This window comes from Theropithecus gelada, chromosome 6, assembly GCF_003255815.1.
Source record: "Theropithecus gelada isolate Dixy chromosome 6, Tgel_1.0, whole genome shotgun sequence".
NCBI lineage: Eukaryota > Metazoa > Chordata > Mammalia > Primates > Cercopithecidae > Theropithecus > Theropithecus gelada.
In genome coordinates this window covers 18,793,351-18,800,578 of record NC_037673.1, presented here as the reverse complement: position 1 = coordinate 18,800,578, position 7,228 = coordinate 18,793,351, and the positions used below count along the sequence as shown (strand labels likewise).

Genomic DNA, 7,228 nt, shown 5'->3' with positions numbered 1-7,228 from the left:
AAATCAAGCTCAGGTTATCTGATTATCTGGATTTCTTTACTAATCCTTGAGTCTCAGTTTACCTCAAGTAGTTGATCCTCAGCTATCAGCCTGGGTTAAAGGGGAGATTATACAGCATATTTATTCCATGTGGGAATCAAGGTGAACCTCCTACATCAAAATGGAAGATTATCAATGATTTATTAAGTTCATAATCACTACATGATCTGAATACATGCTTTTTTCCATTCATGAAAAAACCTTAAACACTGCAAAAAATAATGCAGCATCAAGCTAACACAGAACTGACAATTTTCAACACAGAAACCTGATCATTTTTATTTGTTTGGAAGCAATTCTCTGGTGTTTTTATCTCCTCAGATGCTCTTTTGAAGAATCTTGCATAACAAAGAGCCTTGGAAGTTAGAGATAGTGTATCACTCCTTAGGAGAGAGACCTCTTGTCTGATCAGTGTAATAAACATAGAGAATGCTTTTCTCCTCAGAGACATTCTAGGAGAGTAAAGTCTTCCTTCTCCTTCCCAATCTAAGGATAGCCTTAGATTCCAGGCAGAGTTTCTCTGGAGATAAAGATGGGCAGGTTGTCTGGCAGATCCCTTATACAATTGAGGGTTTTTAAAGTGCAGTGTTTCTCAGCTGTGATATAAACCCTTGTGATATAGTTTGTGTGTGCAGAGTCCTGGTCACTTTAAGCTGCTATAACAAAGTATCATAGACTGTGTGGCTTATAAACAATAGAAACTTATTTCTCACAGTTCTGGAGGCTGGAAGTTCAAGATCAGGGTGCCAGCATGGTTGGTTCTGGTGAGGACCATTTTCTGGGCAGCAGATTGCCACTTCTCTTTGTAACCTCACGTGGCAGAAACAGGAAGAAAGAGTTCTTTGGGGTTCTTTTTATAAGTGCACTAATTCCATTCATGAAGGCTTCATCCTCATGACCTAATTACCTTCTAAAGACACCTTCAAATGTTATCACATTAAAAGTTAAGATTTCAACATACAAAATATCAATCTGTAACACAAAATATTTACCCGTGCCACCCCCATGGGATTTGGAAGGTAAAGAGAACTATGAACCCACGTTGCCTGCCATGTGGCGAACAGTAAACTGTCTAGAACCATTTGAGTGCATCTCATTGTCTTCTTATTGAATCTATGCAAGTGAGCCTAGACAGCTACATAACTCCAACACATTTCCAGTTAATACTAGTGCTTAAAGCCATATATATATATATATATATATATATATATATACACGTGCATGTGTGTGCGTGTGTGTGTGTATCCACACACACTATACTAAGTACACATTTCATGGATTAAACTACTTTTTTTAGGTAAATATATATATACACACACATATACATACACACACATATATACATACACACACATAGACACACACATACATATATCGCTTAACCTTAGCAGGTAATTATTATTTTTTATCTTGTTTTCTTTCAGGTCAGATGGGTAACATGCTGCCACCAAAACAGGATTTGAAGAAGGTACATCTCACATGTGCACATAAACACCCAATCATCATGCTTGAGAATAATTACTACGTTCTGAGTACTTAAAGAAAATTACAGTTTTAAAAAAGAGCAGCATTCTTATTACTTTCATTAAATGGACAGAATTCCAAAAGTAGGAGTTTATTCACTTGAGATAGAGTGGCACATAGTGAGATATTATGTGATTATGACCTTCCTTTATCTCGATCATGTTTACATGTGTAAGGATGTGCATTGAGGATAGAGGATTTTCCACAATGTCTGGTGTGAACCTTGTTATGCAGGTTTGTGTCATCTGATTTGTATACTCTGTTATTTCCTTTTTGCCAGGTGGGGGGAGGGCTCCCCAAATGTTTACAACTTATCATTCGTTAAAGTATATTTCTGATATTACTGTTTCATATTCTCTTAGTGCTGATTTATTCTTATGCTCTAGAATGTTCCTTGATTTATCAAAGTCTGCTTTTTCTATCAGTTTGAACAACTTATTTGCATTTGTTAAAAAAATTTACAAAGTTCTAGTGTACCTACATTTTTCAATGTGTTATTTTCAATTTGTATTTTATCTATTATCTTTCAATGTTATTTTTAATTATAATTTGTCAACTTATTTCTTTTTTATAAAGCTTATTTTTCCTGCATTATATTTATAATATCAACCTTTCATACATAGATTTTATTTATTGACTTATTTTTAGTTCTTGAACCATTTGTACTAATTCAGGTTGTATTTTTTTTAGTTCATTATGTCTGAATCCTGAAGGCTTTACTTTTCTTTCTTTTGGAATGTGCTCTGTTATTTGTTTTCTTAAATAATGTATTTTAACCATAAATTGAAGGAAGAGATAGTCATGTAATCTGCTGGCTCCTTTACACTAGCATTAAATCTCCTAGTCTGAGATCCTTTATATAACACTCTGAGTATCATTCACATATGCCTGTACCCCATACCATCGATCCTTTATATCTGTCATGTCTTATATCAGAAATGCCTAGTAAATCATATGAGATCATGCAGCTCAGGATGGACAGGAAAAATGCAAACACTTAGTTTCAAAAACAGGTGATATTTTGTAGTTCTTCCATTCCTGCTGGTTTTCCTTTGCTATCAACTCACTTTGATCAACTTCTTGACGTGATCAATTTCTTGTACTGGATATTTATACGGCTTATGGATTGATGCATTTTTATTGTTTGCTTATTTACTTATTTAACTTGCTAATGCTCACAAGTCTAGTTTACTCTTGGTTCTTTTATTTCTACTTAGAGCAGCCTAATAGGCAGGCAAAAACTTGCATTTCAAGGAAGGGTTACATTATAGTCAGAAACCACTGGCCTGTAGACTTGGCTTCACATTGACTACGTGGTTCAACATTGAATAGTAATTTTTGCTTGAATCTCATTTTTACTGTATGAGGTATTTTAGCATTGCCTGAGATGCTATCTAATATTTCTTTAAACAGCTTTTCAGGAGTCCTCTCTTCTCAGTAGGTGATTCGTTCCAACACTCCCAAATGATACCTGAAACTGTGGATAGTATCTCATCTTATATATACTATGGTTTTTCTGTACATAGATACTCATGATACAGTTTAATTTACAAATGACATACAATAAGATAAACAATATTAATAAAATAGAAGAATTTTAACAATATAGTGTAATAAAAGTTATGTGGATGTACTCTTTTTCCCTCTCAAAATATCATATTATAATTGACTCACGCTTGTTATTTTATTACTGTTGTGGTCTGTTGAACTGATCACCAAGAAGGCTATTGAGAGACTGTCAGGTGGGTAGCATACACAGCATGGATATGCTGGAGGAAGGAATGACCCATGTCCAGAGCAGGATGACCCAACATGTTATCATGCTACTCAGAACGATATGCAATGTAAAATTTATGAATTGTTTGTTTCTAAAATTTTTCATTCAATATTTTCTAACAATGGCTGACCACGGAAAACCGAAATGGCAGGAAGTGAAATTACTGATAAAGTGGGACTACTGTCTTAGCTTTTTCTTCTTCTAAACTTTTCTTCTCCTCAATTATTTGTTCTTAAAAAAATAGTATTTTATGGTGCATTTGTCCATCTCCCCTGGTCTAGGATCTTGGTTTTCCAACTATGCTGGAGACATGGGGTATCTCGTCTTATATAAGACAAAAATGACTCTTTTTTTCCTCAAAATAATACATATTTAGAGTTTTAAAATGTTACTATGTTTAAGAAGAATTTATCTAATTTTTAAATATAAAGTTAAGAACTCTAAACCAATTGCAACCAATTAAGTTAAAGACTAAATGCATCCCTAAAATAAAAATATCAAAACTAAGGAAAATAAATGGGAGTAGAAAAAAAAAATAATGTTTATTAATTTAAAAGTCAGAAATTAGAAGCTATGTAACATTTTTAAAATAAACAGACATATAAGAATTACCAAATATATGCTTTATAAAATAAATAAAAAATAAAATAAAAAAATAACTTGAATACATAAGAAAGTAATTTGAGAAGCACCAGAAAGTACTATGTTAAAAGAGTTATAGGAAATGGCAGAAGACTTCATAAAAGGATAAAGAGCTTTAATGAATTTTCTTCATAGAGCAATAAAAGTAACAGAAAAGAAATTTAAATGTTAAAATCCTCTAATAAAGTAGAACAGTTTACATTATAACACTTTATTTAATAATACTTAAACAGTGCTTTCAGAGGTATAGATTCTAGATAAGATTAAAGTATTAATAGATGGTTTTTAGTGCCTGTAAAATATTTGAAGGTACCTGGAAATGTTTGGAGGTACCAGTAAAATATTTGGAGATACTAGTAAAATCTTGGACAGAGACCAGTTGTGCTAAGACTTCACCATTTGCTAAGAAGATTTTCCAGTTTTCTATGTATCCTGACATCTTAAATCACATTTGGTATTCCAAATCATTTTTGGATAAAATTCAAGCTGTTGTTTTACTAGTTAGGTTGAAACAAATACCAAATAAAAATTTGATTTTTTTGACCTTCATCTCACATTTCCTCAAAAAATGCGTTGTACTGCAGCAATTTTTATGAATGTTTGAAGATGCTAGTAGCCCTCCTGGTATTGACCTTTTGAAATTATTGAAAAATAAAGAAAAATAAATTTTCCTCCTGGAAATTCTAAACAGTCTCCTATTTTCATGACCTTATTTGATGCCTGATCCTATCACCTTGCCTGTGATCAAAAGTCAGGGCTTCCCACTCAGCAGAAAGCAGATCATTTATTTTCTTAGCAGGAGATTTCTCTCATGTCATTAATGATTCATACAGGTCATGTTTACAAGGGGCAAGAGTTTTCAAGTTTGCTGTATTATAAAGCAGCAACTTCTATTTTGTATAAATATAGTGTGGGAGCTTCTTATATAAGACAATCAAGAGTGCTAACTTAAATTTTGTTGTCTTTTTGTTTTATAGAATGGCCATGGAATGAAAGGGTAAATATAAGGAAAAGATGATATAAAATCCTAGGAACAATAACCTCATTCAAGCATCCATGAAGCTGGCACAGAGAATGAGAGACAATTTTACATGCTCGAACATTCAGATTGAAGAATCAGAGTTGGTACCAGGCATTCAAAGGAAACTTGAGAAAAACAAAGGACTTCAAAGTATAATTATGTTCTTCATTAGTTTCTCAGTTCGTTAAATTTATATTATTACCTCCTTTTAGCAAATTAAAGACATTTAATTCAACAACCATAATTTATCATTCAAAACACTTTTTCTTATAGGTCATACTTTTAACCTGACTTAATTTTTATATGTCATTGTAAAATGTACAATACTAAAAAAGAACAAATTGTTTTACTGGGATAAGTTAATTAAAGCAACAGAAGTATTCCATGTGAAATTAGCCAGATATACTTTCATTCTTGAGCTAATTGTAAGTGTTGCTATTGTTGTCATACAAGAATTTTAGGCAATCAGACTAGGAAGGCATAATTTATGATTGTATACACAAAGTGGATTTCAAATGAGGAGAGAAAAAATCTGCAGCCTTTCATATCACAAAACAACCAGTTTATAGGATAAAAGCCTAATAATTCATCTATTTTATCACCTAATTATTTTGCAAACAACAATGTTCCTGTCATAATTCATTACCTCAAATTGTTCCCTGTGAGAGGGTGGTGGATGGTGTTATATACCAGCTTGCTACAGCAATCAGAATCACCTATTGTCTCAGGCTATTAATTATGGAGCCAATTATTGCTTTCTTAAAAATATTTTCAAAGACATAAAAGTGAAAAGGCTAGATAAGACATCCTCAAAGTAATATTTAAATGTTTTCCAAATACCTATGTTCTGACAGTAAACATATGTGAAGATGAATCTGACATGTTAACTGTTGCTGCCAGCAGATCACCAGCAAATATAATCACAGAGGCAGACCTTGCAAGGATGTGTGATGATGTTTGAGGGCCAGATAAGCCCAATTATTGACTGTAATTGAGCAGCTGCCAAAGGCTCAGTGATCCTAATAGTTGAGAATGAATGTGTACAGATCAGCTGTCCAATTTTTAACATCCCTAAGTATTAAATCTGTGTATTAGAAGATCAGAAGAAAAAACATCTGCACAAATAACCTCATCTTCCAAAAAAAAAAAAAAAAAAAAAAAAAAAACATGTTTTCACTGGGTTTCAATTTAACTTTATTCCCTCAGCCATTTTGGAGTTGATATGAGAGTCATTAATTTTAGCAGCAGTATCAGTGTCAATTTAAGAACTGAACTTATACATGATATTGAGTATGTTATCTAATGACCATATAGGAAACTTACAATTTCAATGATGTTTCATTGAATTCAATATCAGTGTAATTTTTTTCAGATTAATCATGTGCTTTATCAGAGCATTAAAATTATATGAACTATATGAGGTTTCATGAGTTAGGAGTGTATTTAAAACATTTTCTCACTTATCCTTACTAAAATCTCGTGAGGTAGAAAGAGCAGACATTATTGTTACAATTTACAGAAAAAAATTAAAGTAAAAAGTGAGACACATAAGAGTTAATGTGACTTGCTTTGACTGCTATGAGTATCTGACTGAAAAGAGTTTTCAAATATTCTATTAAGCTATATCTTTTTTCCAGATCTGTTACATATTTTTTGCTAACTATAAAGGAAAGTTTTTAAAAAATTGCTATCCAAAATTAAAGTTAACTTATTTTAAATAGCTAACTATGTTTATTCTATATATTATTTATGTCCTTCATTTTAAAATCAACTATTATATTTTGAATTATTAGATATTCAAGAAGCCTATAAATATATTGAATTCAGATATCTGTTTTTTTCATAGAAATAGACAGAGACTAAGAAGTATGAAAATACATATATCACAGCTTAATTCCCCAAAACTTTTCTTGAGTATATACTAGCAGTAATCATTTTTTTTAATGATACACTCTTCACTTCTTCCCAATTACATATGGAGAAATATAGGTAAAATAAGTGTATTTTAAAATTTTAGTTTTTTAGTATTTTAATATTTAGTATTTTAATATTTTTAGTATTTTAAAAATATAGCTTTTCTTAACAAATTTGGAAAAAGGTGTTGGACAAATATGTATTATGTGAGATATAACCATGGTTTCCACAATTCTGTGAAGATAAATATCACCTAGAATGCTTTTAGTTACTTATATGTGTCAATTGCAGTACGCACTCCTGAAGAATCC

At 31.7% G+C, this 7,228-nt stretch overlaps 1 pseudogene; it reads right to left on the bottom strand.

The window, feature by feature from the left end:
* Positions 1-1,462: 1,462 nt before the first annotated feature.
* Positions 1,463-1,558, bottom strand: LOC112627299 (annotated as a pseudogene).
* Positions 1,559-7,228: the final 5,670 nt, after the last annotated feature.